Source organism: Diabrotica virgifera, chromosome 4 (genome assembly GCF_917563875.1).
Source record: "Diabrotica virgifera virgifera chromosome 4, PGI_DIABVI_V3a".
Classification (NCBI taxonomy): Eukaryota; Metazoa; Arthropoda; class Insecta; order Coleoptera; family Chrysomelidae; genus Diabrotica; species Diabrotica virgifera.
This window is the reverse complement of record NC_065446.1, coordinates 137,265,573-137,284,326: the sequence shown is the minus strand read 5'-3', so window position 1 is coordinate 137,284,326 and position 18,754 is coordinate 137,265,573.

Sequence of the window (18,754 nt, the reverse complement as noted above, 5' to 3'; positions counted from 1 at the left end):
GCATTTCTGTAGCTTTCTATTGGTCAGAATCTCCTATGACTGAAATAATCAATAAAATTTAAAAAACCTATAAAATGATAAAAATATAAGTTAACAACTTACAGTAGTTTTGGAAATGTAATAATGAATTAACCGAATGTAATTTTCAAAAAATCAAAATACTTTACTTTTTTCAAGGCAAAAAAATTCATGTCGAAATAACTTTAATTTATTTATTTCGTAATGAGAAAGTACATCATGTGACACCTCATTTAAAATCGTTTGAAATACTGATTACAAAAATCTATAATACGTACATGTGCAAAATTTTGGTCAAATGCTTTTTAAACGCATTCATTTTTTTTTTTCGAATTCTGAGAAAACTAATACGAGAATCTTTGAAAAATTTAAACGCAGAATAAAATATTACATTATTACCGAGGGCAAGTCCATTAGAATACACAGAAAGGTTCTTTTGAATGATATATTTGAAATTAACACGCTGACGGACAAAACGTCTATAGACGTCTAATTTCCATTGATGTAATGTGACACAACGTCTATAGCATTTTCGCCTATTCTACTTTGCAAAATACATATAGTGTCACAACACTTGCTTATACATTTGACGCAATGTCCGTCAACGTGTTAAAACTCATACTAAATTTTCTCTTTTTTTCACCTCTGTAACTTATTCAAATAAACATTATAGAAGTTTTCAGGGACTTTCGACCCTCGGTAATAATCTAATAGGGCATTTTGCGTTTAAATTTTTCAAAAATACTTATTAGTTTTCTCAGGATTATAAAAAAAATGAATGTATTTAAAAAGCATTGGACGGACATTTTGCACAAGAACTGCCTATACATTTTTGTAATCAGTATCTCAAAAGCTTTTAAAAGATGTGTCACATGATGTACTTTCCCATAACTGAAGTTTAAAATTTAATTTATTACCATAATTTTATATGTGGATGATTGCATCCCGCGACATAAATGACTATTAGGCTATTGATTATGTACTATGGAAAGGAACTACAACGTTAACGGGGTTTTATTATTTCATATGGTGAATGAATCTCTTTATATGAAAAAACCGCGGAGTGCTACCATTTAGAGGGGTGCGTTTTTGAGAAATGGGTAAATTAGTCCCTGGGCACAGGTTACATTAGGGTGAGTTCTATGCACTTTTGGTACAAACAGGTCTACACAAAAATTGTTCCTGGTTAAATTTCCTATCTAAATATAACTTTTTAAAGTCAAAGATACTTTTTTTTACAAAAATATATTCAAAAGAAAAAGCACAAAGAAACCCAAAAGAAAGAAATTTTGTTTTTTGTCCCATAACTTTTGTCCACGGAGATATAGGTATAGACATTGCTTCATAGAAAAAAAACTTACATATTTTCTCTTTAAAATAATTTTTAGTACAGGTCATTAGGATTTACAGTTTTTGCAATATGATTTTTCAAAGTTCGCCACTCACAGCAATTTTGGGCAATTTTCCCTGTTATTTCGCAAATATTTTTCGGTAACTTTTTTCTACGCAACTTTAGGCATATGCAATGGTACATGTAAGACGAATAGAAATTAATTACCTTTAAAATGTTCTACTGTATAATGTTGCACGACTTCTTTTAAAGAGGTTATCTTTTTCAAAATTTTATACTTTAACCGAGTTTTTATATTTTTTACGATTATTTTTTAAATTTCCCATTATAACTTCTTTTTCTTTTACATTTAGGTATATGTTATATAATAAAAAATAAAGCTTATTCTGTTTACTTTAAAATGGTGTATTATAAAAAATTCTAGAATTATTTTTTGAATAAGATATGCTTTTTCAAAATGTAATAAGTACATACTTGCAACGATTTTTGATTTTAGGATTATTTTTTAAATTTCTCATTATAACTTTTTTATGTGATTATGTGTTATGATTGAATCTTATTTTTTATAGGTAATACTTTGGATCCACTTGACTCGGCCGGGCAAATTTCAAAATATGGATTAATTCCAATATTTACTGTCATAGCCCCTGCACCACAAGCTTTGCTTTAAAAAATAGCATGTAAATGTACAAAAGGATGTACAAAAAACTGCGGTTGTAGGAAGATAGGAATTAGTTTTTCAATATTCTGAAAAGGGTGCATGTGCATGGGTACTAATTGTGGGACTCTAAGATAACTGAGGTGTCAGAGGAAGATATTGAAGCTAATGCTAACGAAGAGATGGACTTTGATTTTGAAATTTTTTAAATGTCAACGTTTAAATAATTTTAACTAAAGTGATGTTTTCTAAGACTAATGTTTATGTAATTTTTGTAAAAGGAATAATTTTAAATAATACAGGTAAAAAATATTAAAGAATCACTCGGTTTCCATTATTTAAATATAGATTATACACCATTTTAAAGAACAGAAAGTAAGCCCTCTTTATTGAACAATATATAGTATATTCATGTAAAAGAAAAAAAATTATAATGAGAAATTTAAAAAATATTCCTAAAATCAAAAATCTTTGCAAGTACTTATTACATTTTGAAAAATAATAATATCTTATTCAAAAATATTCCTGGAATTTTTTGTAATACACCATTTTAAAGTAAAAAGTTATAATGAGAAATTTCAAAAATAATCGTAAAAAAATGTAAATAATAATTTTTTTTTTATATTAGGTATTATGTAATATATAATATAATATTATATTATATATACTATATATAATATAATATTATATAATATATAATATATCATATAATAATATAATTTTATTTTTATATTATATTATAAAAAATCGTTAAAAGTATAAAATTTTGAAAAACCATAATCTCTTTAAAAAAAAGTCGTACAACGTTATACAGTAGACCATTTTAAAGCTAATTAATTTCTATTTCTAATACGTGTACATCTCATATACCTAAACTTACGTGGAAAAAAGTTACAGAACAATATTTGCGAAATAACAAGGAAAATTGCCCAAAATTGCTGTGAGCGGCTAACTTTGAAAAATCATATTTCGAAAACTATAAATCTTAATTACCTCTACTAAACAACATTTTAAAGAAGAAATATGTAGATTTTTTTTCTGTAAAACAATGTCTATACCTATATCCTCGTGGACAAAAGTTATGGGACAAGAAACAAAATTTCTTTCTTTTGGGTTTTTTGTGTTTATTCTTTTGAATATATTTTTGTACAAAAAAGTACCATTGACTTTAAAAAGTGATATTTAGATAGAAAATTTAACCAGGAACAATTTTTATGTAGGTGTGTCTATACCAAAAGTGCATATAACTCACCCTAATGTAACTTGTGCCCAGGGACTAATTCACCCATTTCTCAAAAATGCACCCCTTTAAATGGTAGCACTCCGCGGTTTTTTCATATATAGATGTCCATTGACCATATGAAATAATAAAAGTCCGTTAACGTTGTAGTTCCTTTTAGCTATCTTATTTTGAATATAATCAATAGCCTATATCTATCGTACTCGTGGAGAAATACTCACTTCTGTCAAACGTGATATAAAACAAACTTAAATAATATTTAAGACATACATTTCATGCATATAAGTATAAGACATAATACCTTTTTCCATAAAACTCTCAAAAGCAGTGAAAAATCTGAAACTGAGCTTTCTCTGAGCAGAGAAAACTCTGAAAAATCGCATGACTTGTTTTGAATGCTCTCAGAAATTAAATTTGATCCAAGATCAGTAGGTCTCATAGTATGATCTATCTGATAAGATGTACCTTGTACATATTTATTATCATCATTACTATTAATATTATCACACAGAAAAACCTTGAATTTTAAAAAAATAATCAGTTATATTGCGACATTTAAATTTTTTACTTTTTAAGTACTCGGTAGAAGCTTGTGATTCCTTTCGTTTATCGTTTATTTGACATCTTATAACTCTTCGTAAATCACAAACTATATTAATAAAAAAAAAGAAGAATAAACTCAAAATACTATTAATCACGCTAACAGTGTACAAACTAAGATTTGTACGAATCAGTATTAGAGATGTTATTTGCATCGATAACCAAAATACACTAATTACTAATAATTAATAAGGGTGTCCTTTTTTCGTGGTCAGCTATCGGCGTGTGAACATATTTATATTTTCGGCGAATTAATATAGTTTTTGCTAGGCGCGCAATTTTCGCGAGATTTTCGGCGAATCTGTTATCTGCAAACGATTTTATAATTATACGTGGAGATGCTTAAGTATGCGTTCACAGAATATAGGATTACATATTTTTTTAAATATGCTTATTGTGATTATTTTTAATTCTTAATTTATAAGGATTATAAATTACTCATTTCCAAATACACTGGCGTCACTAGCCCGTTTTAGCCAAGTCCCATACTAATAAAATACATTTACATATATGTAATTTATAATTCATATAATATTGTAATCTTAAAACATGTACAATTATCCATTTGAAAAAATTAATGAATGTTTTTGTAATCTTTATATTATAATTAAAAAAAAATAAATCACTTGGGTTGAGAGGGGAGCCGATCGCCCCCATCGCCCCCATGGATCCGCCACTGTTTGTATGTTTGTATGTACCTCGAGCGTTATGGGAATGGGAACCTATTTGGTTGTGATTATTAGATCCTAGAACCAAAAAAAGTTAAATAAAATTTTCCATTTTAGTGGGGACTTCTTTAATTTAATTTAGTTTTTCCATTTCCAACAATCATTTTTTCCGATTATAGCGCCATCTATCCATAATTCGAAAAAATGTGTCGAATAAAAGTTGCTTATTTTTACGTAAAAAATCCAAATCTGCAATAAAAACTTGGGGTTCCCCTTTAAGATTTTAAAGTAACCCACACCTGACCTCCGTGGGTGGTCGTGTTTAGTACCATTCGATATATTTTTCAAAAACATTTTTAAAGTGTATTTTGCAGTTTTTCGATCTGATGTTTATTTTGCGAAATATCGCGGGGTTTGTATTTAAAATTTTAAATTTACCCCCCACCCCTCTCCGCGGGAGTCATGTTTTTTGAAAATTTGAAGTCGTATTGTTTAGTTTTCCGATCTGACGTTCGCTTCGCGAAATATGCGCTTTTTTTGTGAAACTTTTTGACTCACCCATTTCCTTACGCCTCGCTCATTAGTGATGTTGATTATAGTTACTTTCGAGTAATCGTTACAAATCGTTACTTTTGTATAAAGTAATCATTCAAAGTATTCGTTACTTTGATTACTTTGATTACTTTTGTATTTGAGTACCGGTAATCATATCGAAAATCGTATTTCTCGGTAGATAGGTATTTTGTATAGGTATTCGGATATAACGAGTAATCATTTACACTTTACAGTATTCGTTACTTTGATTACTATGATTACTTTTGTATTTGAGTACCGGTAATCATATCGAGAATCGTATTTCTCAGTAGGTAGGTATTTTGTATAGATATTCCGATATAACAAAAGTAATCATTTACAGTATTCGTTACTTTGATTACTATGATTACTTTTGTTACTACTTTTGTATTTGAGTACCTGTAATCATATCGAGAATCGTATTTCTCGGTAGGTAGGTATTTTGTATAGGTATTCCTATATAACAATGACCTTCAGTACCTTCACCGATCTGTTTAATGGATAAAAATGATTTGATATATAAAATAGGAGATGGAATATTTGAAATTTATGGAAATAAAAGGCAGATATCAGATATCATCTAGTTGCTCGATATTTGCCTTTTATTTCCATAAATTTGATATGTAATTTATAATTTTAAAAATTACAAATAACAGCGGGCGCCTGATATAATTTTGACCAGATTTAATTAGTTATTTATTAATTAAAAAATGACTTTGTTTATAAATTCTAATTAACTTTTTTCGGTCCGTGCAGGTATCTATTAGTACCTATTGTAGATTTTTGGATCATTCGAAACAAAAAAGGTGTTTTGTAATTTTTCACACTTTTCTCAAGTTTATCATTTTCAAGTTATAAACAAATTAAAACCAAAAAAAAAAGAAAAATGACAATTTTTAAGGCTAAAAAACATAGTTAAAATAACATTTTTGAAATTACGAAATACCTAACCCCCTTCCTTCTATCTAGAGAGAAAGTTAAACCCTTTATCCTTTTGTCCATTGAATTTCGATGGTCAAAAAGCACACATATTCATTCGTAGCAACTTATCTCGAACTTCGAAATAATACACAATTGACAAGACAAGACAAATTACTTTATCTATCACACTCACACTACACTATTCAAAAAAATACTTCACTTCCTTTGTAAAAAGAAAGGGCACAACTAGATCTGTCGCTCAGTTGTAAGTCCATATGTTGTAAGAGAAATTTATGAGTGGCTTTTGAATTTTCAAAATCCATGTCTTTTGTTAATGCGTAAGAATTGCCATTAAAAGTAGATATAACTCAACACAAGAACCTGTCAAGGAAGTGAAATAAAGCGGTTCGGGGAACTTAATAGAGAGTTATCAAGTAACCCTAGGAGAATACGGTAACGCTATTTTACTGTATACTTTACATGTTATTTATAACGTTACCGTATTCTCTAGAGTTACTTGATAACTCTCGAATGTCTCGCAATTTCGCGATATTTACTAAAGTATTTTAACACGTTAACTGCCGATATATTCTGACAGACTTTCACCAAGAGCTGCCTTCTTACTTTTTTTGATTCATAGACTGACATGGAGGACATAATATATGAGTCATATATTATGTCATCCAATAAATTATGTCATATAATATGACAGAATTTATTAATTTTTGGAGAAGTTAGAATAAGGTAAATATTTTTAAACTAAACGTACATAGAGGTATAGAAGAAGGGTTGGTGGTGAATAAGGGTTTTATCTATGGTGAGTGAATCCATACATAAAAATTATAAACAGGTTTTTTTGTTTGTACAAAAGGGTGTACCTATGTATAAATTTGGATTTGTTATCCAGTGATAACAAAAACTCCAATAGTCTCTTAGATTATTGAAATGTGCCTTTACCGCTAAGTACTTCACTGCACTTCACTTCACTGCTGCTTAGAACCTAAGAACCTATATGGTAGCTCCAATGGTTTGTGGCTCTTCAGTCTCCGAGTCTGCTCAGTGCTCACTATTATCTATCAAGATTAGTGCAAGATTGTTTTGGTGGTTTTTCAATTTCACCAAAAATAGCGGCTGCTGTATTCACTTACTACATATTTCCTTAAATGTGCCTACTTGGTATCGTATCGGATTTCTCTGTTTGGTATAAACCAAGGTGCATTTGTTATGGTCCGTAGTACCTTCGACTGAAAGCGTATAGTTGTACATGTACACTTGTACCTATATGAATATGTTTATGAATATATCATAAACTTGACATAGACATTAATGATACGCAATTTGGGTTTCGCGAAGGCCTGGGAACTCATGAAGCTATTTTTTCACTTAACATACTTATACAAAGGTGCCTGGACGTCAATCAAGATATATATGCGTGTTTTATTGACTATAATAAAGCATTCGACAAAGTATGACATTAACAATTAATGCATGTCCTGGAATCAAAGAACATAGACTACAATGAGCTCAGGATTAGATCAAATTTATACTATAAGCAACGAGCAAAAGTAAATGTTAACGATCAGCTGTCAGAGAAAATTTAAATCAGACGTGGAGTGAGACAGGGATGCGTGTTGTCGCCAATTCTTTTTAATGCATACTCGGAAGAGTATGCAATACGGGCTAACAATGAATGTTAAGAAGACAAAGTTTATGAGAATATCGAAAACTCTTCACTATCTTCATAAACGGATCCAATATCGAACGAGTCAACCAATATGCATACCTTGAAACAATGATCAACTCCACAGGAGATTACTTACAGGAAATCAAAATCAGAATAGAAAAGGTTAGAGCAAATTTTAACAAAATGCGAAAAGTGCTCTGCACAAGAGATTTGAAGTTGAAGCTAAAAGTTAGGTTGGCTAGGTGCTACGTTTTCTCGACTTTGCTTTATGGAATGGAAGCTTGGACCTTGAATACTGCATCAATGAAAAAACTAGAACCATTCGAGCTGTGAGTGTACAGACGAATTCGGAAAATATCGTGGACAGAACACGTCACAAACAAAGAGGTTCTGAGAAAGATGAATAAAGACATGGAAATCCTAAATACCATCAAAATAAGAAAATTTGAATATCTCGGACATATTTCACGTGGAGAGAGATACAGCTTGCTTAAATTGATTATGCAGGGAAAGATTCAAGGAAAGAGAAGCATAGGGAGACGCAGAATATCATGGCTGCGCAACCTGAGAGAGTGGTACGGATGTACATCAAATGAACTTTTCAGAGCAACCGTCTCTAAAATACGAATAGCTATGATGATTGCCGACCTCCGCAGCGGAGATGGCACTTAAAGAAGAAGAAGATCCTAAAACCCTCGAGTAATCTGTTCGCATCAATTAAGTGGCAAAACCCTCTAAACTCTAGATTACGTATCTTTGAATAACCCTGGGTAACAGAGGTGCTTCGGAGGTCGGTTCTGATTGCACATTCGTGTTCAGTAAGCCCAAAAACCCCGTGAATAACAAAATCTGACCGTATAGTGATTTTGACATGTTTATGCACTTTTGGATGCATTTTATACATTTTAAAATGCACTTATGCATTTCTATCCATTTTTCTATTGTAACCTTTATTTTTGAGTTCATCCTGAACACAGTGCAAAAAGTTGCAAGTCGCTAGGTGCTCTATTTAAAAATCTATTTATTCCGGTGATTTTAGTGCTAAATGCCGTGGTCTAATTCTAATAAAACCAATGCAACACATACATAATTAAAGTTGTTGATCATACTGTAGAAACATTATCATTTCCACATTTTTACGGCCAGTTTAGAAAGTAATCAAGTGTAATGGTTGTAAATACAATATTCGTTACTCTCTCTGATACGATTGGTACGAAGTAATCAGAGTAATCAAAGTAGATACAATAGTCGTTACTCGCTCTGATACGATTGGTACGAAGTAACGAAGTAATCAGAGTAATCAAAGTAGATACAATAGTCGTTACTCGCTCTGATACGATTGGTACGAAGTAACGAATTAATCAGAGTAATCAAAGTAGATACAATAGTCGTTACTCGCTCTGATACGATTGGTACGAAGTAACGAAGTAATCAGAGTAATAAAAGTAGATACAATAGTCGTTACTCGTTCTGATACGATTGGTACGAAGTAACGAAGTAATCAAAGTAGATACAATAGTCGTTACTCGCTCTGATACGATCAAGTAACGAAGTAATCAGAGTAATCAGAGTAATCAAAGTAATCAGAGTAATCAAAGTAATCAGAGTAATCAAAGTAATCAGAGTATTAAAAGTAATCAGAGTAATCAAAGTAATCAACGATTGATACGAAGTAATCAGAGTAATCAAAGTAACGATTTGTTTCTCTGAATAGTAATCGTTACTTTCGGCATTCGCAAGTAACGAGTACTTTGTAACGAATAGTTACTTTTTCAACATCACTATCGCTCATATCGTCAGATATTTGAAATATACACTCTTTTGCATGTACCTAACTTACCTTACCTGAAAATTTCGAGTATTTTTAAGGATAGTTTTTTTTTCGGGCCCCTTCTTAACGAACTTCCCTGTGTTAAGAGCCAATATATAGTAGAGGTACATCTGCAGGGTACCAGGTTTCTCCCCATATGATAATCTGACGCGCTCGAGTAACTGCAAAAATCCCCGCTTGGGCTCCGCTACCATGTGTGAGAGAATCATTAATTTAATAATACAGTGCGCTGGAATAAGTGTTACGCCCCCCTTATTAACTTATTTATTTTTAGCACATAAGCAAAACGCTCGAACAGGTCGATTTTTAAAATAATCATAGTATATTATAGCATCAATGTTTCGAACTTTACGCGATCCCTTTTCAGGTGACAGGCATAACTTTTTAAATACAGATTACAAAAATGTATAATACTTTAATCTTTTTGAGAGCGTAGGCGCCAAATTTCGGTCGAATTCATTTAAACGCATTTATTTTTTCGAATCCTGAGAAAACTTATAAGTATTTTTGAAAAATTTAAACGCAGAATTAAAGATCACAATATTACCGAGGGCAGAAAGTCTCTAAGAATAACCAAAAGTTGCTTTTGAATGATATGGTTGAAATTAAAAATCCGGCTAAATTTTCTCTTTTGTTTTTCACCCCTGTTACTTATTAAAATTAACATTATAAAAGTTCTCAGGGACTCTCGACCATCGATAATACTGTAATATTTCATTCTGCGTTTCAATTTCTCAAAAATACTTATTACTTTTCACAGAATTCGAAAAAAAAATGAATGCATTTAAAAATAATCTGACCGAAATTTTGCGCCTAGGCTCTCAAAAACTATTAAAGTAATATACATTTTTGTAATCAGTATTTCAAAAGCTTTTAAATGATGTGTCACATGATGTAATTTCCTATTTCAAAATATCAAAGTTATGCCTGTCACCTGAAGAGGGATCGCGTATAGTTCGAAACATTGATGCTATAATAAACTATGATTATTTTAAAAATCGATATATCCGAGCGTTTTGGTTATATGCTAGAAATAAATAAGTTAATAAAATAAGGGGGGGGGGGGGTAACACTTATTATTCCAGTGCACTGTATAAATAACTTTTAATACTATATATAGTTTCAGGTTAAAACGTCCTGCGACGTTGTCTGATGCCCAATTGCCACCGCGTCCTATCATTAAAATCTTCTTCTCTCAATCCTCGTCCGCTCATTGTTCTTCTAACTCCTTCCATCCTCGATTTCTTTGGTCTTCCTCGTTTCCTGTGTTCCGGTGGTATCCATTTTGCTACTTTCTTTGGTAGCCTTCCTTCTGGCATTCTTTGAACATGCCCATACCATTTAAGCTGTTTTCTCTCTATGCAGTCAGTCACAGCTTCTTTTAGACCCATTTCTTCCTTAATTGTATTGTTTCGAACCCTATCAAGTTTCGTTTTTCTAGCTGCTCTTCTTAATGCATCCATTTCTGTGGCTTCTATTTTTCTTATTTGATATTTTTTAAGATGCCATGTTTTAGATTCGTAGAGCAGTGTGCTTTTTATCATTGCGTAGTCTCAATTTTCTTTGTTTTCCTATTTCAGTACTCCATAATATTCCATTCAGATATTTAATTAATTTTCTAGCTATATTTATTCTACAGTTTATCTCTGCGTCATCCGTTGCTTCTTTGTTAAAATTTATTCCAAGGTATCTACAGTCTTCCCATCGTTTTATTGTTTTATTGTTCTCCAGTTGTAGGTTAGTAGTTTCCTATAGTAGTACAGCGTCTTTTCCATGTTCATTATCAGACCCCATTATTTAAATTCCTCATTCAATTTTCGTGTCATGTACTCGATATCCTCTTTGACATTTGCACATATTACTTGATCATCGGCAAATTTTAGGGTATACAATCAAGTGTCATCGTCCGCATGTATGCCCATTCCTTTGAAATTTATTTTCCACTGGTCGAGAGCTTTACCAACATAGATTTTAAAAAGTGTCAATGATATGCAGAACCCCTGTCGTAGGCCTTTATTGACTCTGAATGACTTCGATATTCTGTTGCCTAATTTTATCTGGGCTTCCGTGTTGTTGTATATATCCTGAACAGCCTTTATGATTGTATGATTGATTGAAGTTTCCTGGAGTGCCTGCCATAGTTTCGAGATAGGGATGTTATCATAATATGCTTTTTCTAAATCTATGAATGTAAGGTGTGTTGATCTATTCCGTGCTAGTTTCTTCTCTATAATTTGTTTTAAGCAGAACACGTTGTCTGTGCAAGATCTACTAGCTCGAAACCCGAAATGCTCTTCTCCTTAGTTTTTGTATTAGTTTTTGTATTCTTTTTCGATCATATCTGTGATTATTCTTCCATATATCCTACTCACCGTACTCGTTACTGATATCCCTTGGTAGTTATTGCAGTCTAATTGCAGTCTTTTTTCATGTATCGAGGTAATGAACGCTGTTTTCCATTCCTCTGGGATGCTTTCTCCATTGACGTATTTTGTGAATATGTACGCATAGTCCTGTCGCCAGGGGGGGTACAACGGCCTCCTTAATTCAGATGGACTTACTCAAGTTTTTTTTATATATTTTGACCCGTAGAGTACGAATTTTTTGGGTAACAGCTGATCCGGATGTCGATAAGATTGTTATAGACAAAGAACTTGAGGAATTACATAGCAGCGATTTCTCGCAAAACAAAACATCTTTTTGTATTTTTTGGGTCATTTTAAGCAAAAAATATTCCTACAAGTTTTTTCGTAGAATGCATAGTTTTCGAGATAACCGCGGTTGAACTTTCAAAAAATCGAAAAATTGCAATTTTTGAACCCGAATAACTTTTGATTAAAAGATAAAGCAGCATTTCTGCTTACCGCATTTAAAAGGTTAAGTCAAATAATATCGGTTTTGATTATTTGCATTGCTAAAAATTTATTTTTTTATTGTTAAAAAAAGCTATAAACTATAAATAAGCTATATAAAGTGTTTCCCGTGCCTAATACATGCGTTTCAACGCATGCTACGTAGAAATTGCCTCGCTTGCACTTGTAGCTACTCTACCTACTCGTTCGATTTTAAATGAGAAATCATTGAAAACATCACTCACGCACTAGGTGTTTATAGCTTTGTTTAACAATAAAATAATAAAATTTTGGCAATGCAAATAATCAAAACTGATATAATTTGACTTAAACTTTCAAATGCGGTAAGCAGAATCGCTACTTTAGTGTTTAATCAAAAGTTATTCGGGTTCAAAAATTGCAATTTTTCGATTTTTTGAAAGTTTAACCGCGGTTATCTCGAAAACTATGCATCCTACGAAAAAATTTGTCAGAAAATTTTTTACCTAGAATGACCCAAAAAATACAAAAAGATGTTTTGTTTTGCGAGAAATCACTGTTATGTAATTCCTCAAGTTCTTTGTCTATAACATTCTTATCGACATCCGGATCGACTGTTACCCAAAAAATTCGTATTCTGCGGGTCAAAATATCAAAATATATAAAAAAAACTTGGGTAAGCCCATCTGAATTAAGGAGGCCGTTGTACCCCCCCTGGCGACAGGACTAGCAGGAGATCTAAACAATTTCTGCGTTCCGTTTTTTATCAATTCTGCTGATATTCCGCCGGGGCCGAGGAATTTTCCATTTTTAGGCTGTTTTTAGTCACCACTTCTACGTCAATTAGTACTTGTTCGATTTCTATACATATTTCATTTATGCTTGTTGTTTGTATTCTGTTCTTTGTTCGGTAAGTCAATTCTTATAATGGTTTATCCATTTTTTTGTTGGTATTAGCCGTATTGGGTTGTAGGATTTATTATCGACTTTCACAGCAGGGTTGGCAGGTTTAAACCAACTGGGTCCTTAAAGAAAAAAAACTGATTTTGTTATTGAGCGTCGAAACTGGTGTTTTTATTTAAAGTTTTTAATACAGCTGCCGCAAATGAAGAAAATGAAGATAAATAAATTCCAGTTTTTTACTTTCGAACTTAGCTATTTTGAATATTATGTTTGAAGATGTTTTTTGTTATATTAATTTTTTGTGTGTAAATTAAAATAAAAGTTGTCTTAATCATTTTTTTCATTGTTTATGACTATTATTTTATAAATTATTTTATCTACACTATATCATATTTTTTATGTTGTATTTATGTATATTTTGTAATATGTATAATTTATGTTTTAATTCCGACACGTAGAACATTTCAAACGACAGGTATTATGTTGGTGGTAAATCGCAGTCTGATTTTTGCATGGGAGTTTAATTAAAGGGTTCAAATCAATTGGAAGTTCTGTCCGACAAAATAAATGGGACGTTTTCTTAGTCTGACGTTCGAAACCTGTAACCTGTTCGGCAATTAAAAATTTCCCTGTTCCAGTGTTCCCATATATCAAAGTTTGTCCGACTAGACACCGTTAAGCTATTAACAAATTTTCAGCTTGCTATTAATCAACTTTTTTTTTTGGTACTCGGGATCCACGGCTAATGGTACCACATACATTTAAGAATATTCCTTTAGTCAAGGGCGCATCTGTTTTGAGATGGACGTTGAGACGTGACTCAAATTTTTTTGCAGAAATTGTTTGAAAATAGCTCAAATAATAATATTTGAGTTATCCTCCCACTCACAATGGTCCGGAACATTGTTTAAATTATCAAAATGTCAAAATATGAAGGAAAAATTCGATTTTTTATTGGTTTTTTATATATTTTAATTCCACAAAAATCAAACTAATTTTAATATTGTTTGTGAAATATTGTTTAAACAATTGCATATGTTTAAAACTAATAAACTTTTATTCTCTAAGTTAAAATATATGAACAAAGAAATTTTTTGCTAAAAAAAGTGTTATTTCACAAGATAGAGTATGTGTTTTTATCTTGCAATAATAGGTCTGGATCCCGCGTATGAAAAAAAAAAGTTGATTAATAGCAAGCTGAAAATTTGTTAATAGTTTAAGGGTGTCTAGTCGGATAAACTTTGATATATGGGAACACTGGAACAGGGGTAGTTTTAATTGTGGAACAGATTAAAAATTTGGAACGGTCAGACCACGAAAACGGCACATTTATTTTGTCCGACAGAATAGACTTAAACTCTCCGAACAGAGATTAACCTCTCATGCAAAAATCAGACTGCTATTTATCACCTGTCATAATCCCTGTCATTTGACATATTCTACATGTTCCACTCATTAAAACGCCCATTTGGTGATAAATAGCAGTCTGATTTTTGCATGAGAGTTTAATCTCTGTTCGGAGAGTTTAAGTCAATTCTGTCGGACAAAATAAATGTGCCGTTTTCGTGGTCTGACCGTTCCAAATTTTTAACCTGTTCCACAATTAAAACTACCCCTGTTCCAGTGTTCCCATATATCAAAGTTTGTCCGACTAGACACCCTTAAGCTATTAACAAATTTTCAGCTTGCTATTAATCAACTTTTTTTTCATACGCGGGATCCAGACCTATAAACAAATTTATTTATTTATATCGAAATGTAATAAAAATTAAAATGTATCAATCATTATCAAAGGTCATTGAAATGCCCAATCAGAGCAAACTCTCCGCTGTCCTGCGTGTAGTACCAATAATTAATGTTTATTTAAAGAAATTCCTGACGCCGTGGTAGTTAATTGATTTTAATTTTGCAAATTGAAAATGAAAGTTAAAGTACACTTCTATACGCAAAAAAATTTTCAACTTGCTATTAATTATAACTTGCTATATAAAAATTAATTTTTTTTTTTTCGAAAGCTGGATTGCAAAATTTATTTTGCAAAATCTATTGAACCGATCTTAATGAAATTTACAGTGTTGTTTTACTGTATCATAAAGTTTTTCTGGATGAAATATGAAGGTTCTAAGTTTAGCATAAATGGTTGAATAACGTAAAATGCCAATACTGGTTTTTGTATGGTTTTTTTCGCAATTATTGCTATTTTGCAACAAAGTTGACTATTTTTTAAATTTTTAACCAATTCTATATTGTAGGAAACTTAATTACGCAACTTTTATGTCAGTACAACTTTTCTCGGAAATGAAAACTTTTAAAGTTATAATTAGACTTAGGCAAACATGCAAATTGTATATTTTGCATATAATTCATAAAAAATGCAAAAATGTCAAATTTTGCATATTTTTATAAAAGTGAGCATAAAGTGCACTTAATTTGAAAATTTGGTGTAACTATATATTTTTATATTCAAACTTACAGATAGCACGAAAATGTCAATATTTAATTTTGTTTTATAATCACTTGGCCTTCAAATTCTTGGTATAGTAACTAATAAAAGACAGCGGCTTATAGTTTTGTCACGTTTTTCCTGAAATTAAGGGTTTGTGTTTGCCAGTTTATGTCTCTAGATAAAAATTTTTATTTTGACGTTCAGTTTCACTTGATTTTACTTTTGTTGTAAAATTGGAGGCGTAAACGAGGTGTATTTCTAATTGTGAATAAGTATTGTGCTTTGAAAATGCCGAAAATAAGCAATGTTTCAACTTGGATAAAACCTTACAAAGAGCTATCTATGGATATGGATAAAGTTTATTGCTCATGTTGTGGCAAAACCGTAAGTACATACGTTATTTTTTATTTTATTTTAAAAATGTACACGGTGGTACAAACAAAGGTTTTAAAATTGGAGATTATGTTTAAGAAAAGTACCGACACAAGGCTAGTTCGCAATAAATCGATGTATTTTTTCTTTTTTCTAGCATTTTTTAAACTCCTTGCGATCAAAAATAGGATACCTATTTAAAATTCAAATCATTCAATAGTCTACTGAAAGGTCGCTAACATTTTTTTTCAACAATAGCATAGTTTGCTTTAATTTTGCTAAAAACAAAAACATATCATATATTGGAATTAATTAATTAATGCCCGGTTGCACCAACAGATCTTAAGCTTAAGTCGAGAATATCATAAGAATTAATATAATATAATTGTAATAAATTACAATAAGAATACCATAATATAATAATAGATATAATTGATAATAAGGTAAGAATCTAAAATTATGTTGCAACGTAAGTGATACTCAAGGAGGCCCTATCTATAAGTAGAACTTAGCTAAGCTGTAGCTTAAGATATGTTGGTGCAACCAGGCATAAATGCTTTTAATTTATGCTCACAGTATTTTTCCTTTAAATGTATACAGAAAAGACCAAGAGCCTCTTGTAAATATCTGGAGGTTCTTCTTTCTTGCACAGTCATTTCTTGACATTTTCAAGATTACTACACCGATTTTTATTTGATTTAATTTAAATATTTTAATTGTTGTGCAAAAACGGTTCATTTTTAGTTTATTTCAACAATCTTAGATTTTAAAAATGGGTACAACTATAGAATATTTATATTCTTTTTTAGATTTCATCTGAAAAAAAATTTCAAATAGATCAGCATGTCAGAACCGCGAAACATTTAGCTAAAAAGTAAAAACTACATCCGGTGAAAAATATCAGCCTTCAGTGTCCAAGTGCTTTCAGTCAAGTTACAAAAAACAAACCGAACAAGAAACTTTTAACGAAGACTTGTGTCGTGCATTAGTATCTTCTAATATACTGCTTTCAAAATTATCTAATGAAAACTTTAGTTCTTTTTTAAAAAAATATTGCAAGCAAAACATTCCCAGTGAACGAACTCTAAAGAGAAATAATGTTAATTTGTTATACTCCTCGCCTCAGTTATCCACAACATAAAAGCCGAAATAGGTAATAATTACTTTTACATATTTATTATGTGTGGACGAGACCACTGACTCGTCAGGAAGATACATTGTGCACTTATTGATTGGTGTACTTAGCGCCGGACTCCACTTGCGATTTTCTAGTCGAGCGATTGTTTTGTCTCAAAATTGAATACATTGTTTCAAATACAAGTCAATCCACGATTATTTAGTCGCAAATGGATTGACTCGTATTTGAAACAATATGTTTAATATTCGCGACCAAATAATCGCGCGACTTAAATCGCAAGTGGAGTCCAGTGCTTAGCGATGAATTCCTGTAAGCAAGTGGAAAAAACCAACGCTCTAACAATATCACGGTATCTAGAAGAAGCATTAGCAAACTTTTCTCTTCCTGCTGCTGTGCCTAATGATAAATTATTGCTTATTTTATCTGATGCCGCACCATATATGGTGAAATCAGGACAAAATTTAAAAATATTTTATCCAAACTTAATAATACATGTCACTTGTTTAGGGCATGGAATAAACAGCGTTGCGGAGGAAGTAAGAAAAAAATTTCCACTAGTTAACAGTTTAATAGGGAGCGTCAAAAAGGTATTCATTAAATCACCTGTAAGAATAAAATGTTACAGAGATATGCTTCCTGCTGTTCCACTGCCACCACAACCCATTTTAACACGTTGGGCAACATGGTTGGAAGCAGCTAATTTCTATGCTGATCATTTTGTTGATTAAAAAAATAATTAACCTTTTAACGGATGATAGTTGCCGGTTGACAATTTTTATTGGAAGCTAAGCAAGCCTTCCAAAGTAACATCCTCCAACAGCAACTGTCATTCATAAAATCAAATTATAGTTTTGTCCAGAAAACTATAACTCAATAGAAACCTCCAAATTAGCATTGTTAGAGAGTACAGTTTTCATAAAAGAATTTGAGTCATTATGTCAAAACGTTAAAGGTATTATTGGAAAGGAAATTTTTCAAAAATTTAAAGTAACCATGGAAAAATAGTGGTTACCAGGTTCTTTCTGAAGTGGTTCAAGTACTAGCTGGGACATTTTTCGAACCACTTAATTTAGAACCATCTATTAAAATAAATTTGAAAAATGCACCAGTTACATCAGTTGATGTCGAAAGAAGTTTTTCTATTTATTAGAAAATTTTGAACATCATTTGACAATCTATTGTTACCACAAGTCAAAATAATATTTATATGTTAAAATAATTGTATATTATGTATTTATAAAATTTATTGTATTTTTGTAAATAAAAAAAAATATTGTAAATATTTTTTATTACATGCATATTTTCTAGATAAATATGCATATTTGCATAAAATATTGCATATTTTTGCATAAAAGACTGCATATTTATGCGCATATTTCATACTTTTTTATTTGCATATTTGCCTAAGTCTAGTTATAATCAAAAACGAAGAAAAAAATCGAATTTTTCCTTCATTCTTTGATATTTTAATTATTTGAAACAATGTTCCAGACCTTTTTGAGAAGGAGGATAACTCAAAT